We start from the raw sequence: 269 nt of genomic DNA on the forward strand, positions 1-269 counted from the left end.
GTACAGCCACCCCCCCATATAGCTGCAGTACGGCCACCCCCAGGGAGTAGGCCCCCATATAGCTGCAGTACAGCCACCCCCAGGGTAGTCCCCATAGTAGTCCCCATAGTAGTCCCCATATAGCTGCAGTACGGCCACCCCAGGGAGTAGTCCCCCATATAGCTGCAGTACGGCCACCCCCAGGGAGTAGTCCCCATAGTATTCCCCATATAGCTAGTCCCCAGGGAGTAGTCCCCATAGTAGTCCCCATATAGCTGCAGTACGGCCAC

Source organism: Oncorhynchus nerka, unplaced genomic scaffold (assembly GCF_034236695.1).
Source record: "Oncorhynchus nerka isolate Pitt River unplaced genomic scaffold, Oner_Uvic_2.0 unplaced_scaffold_1682, whole genome shotgun sequence".
NCBI classification, from domain to species: Eukaryota; Metazoa; Chordata; class Actinopteri; order Salmoniformes; family Salmonidae; genus Oncorhynchus; species Oncorhynchus nerka.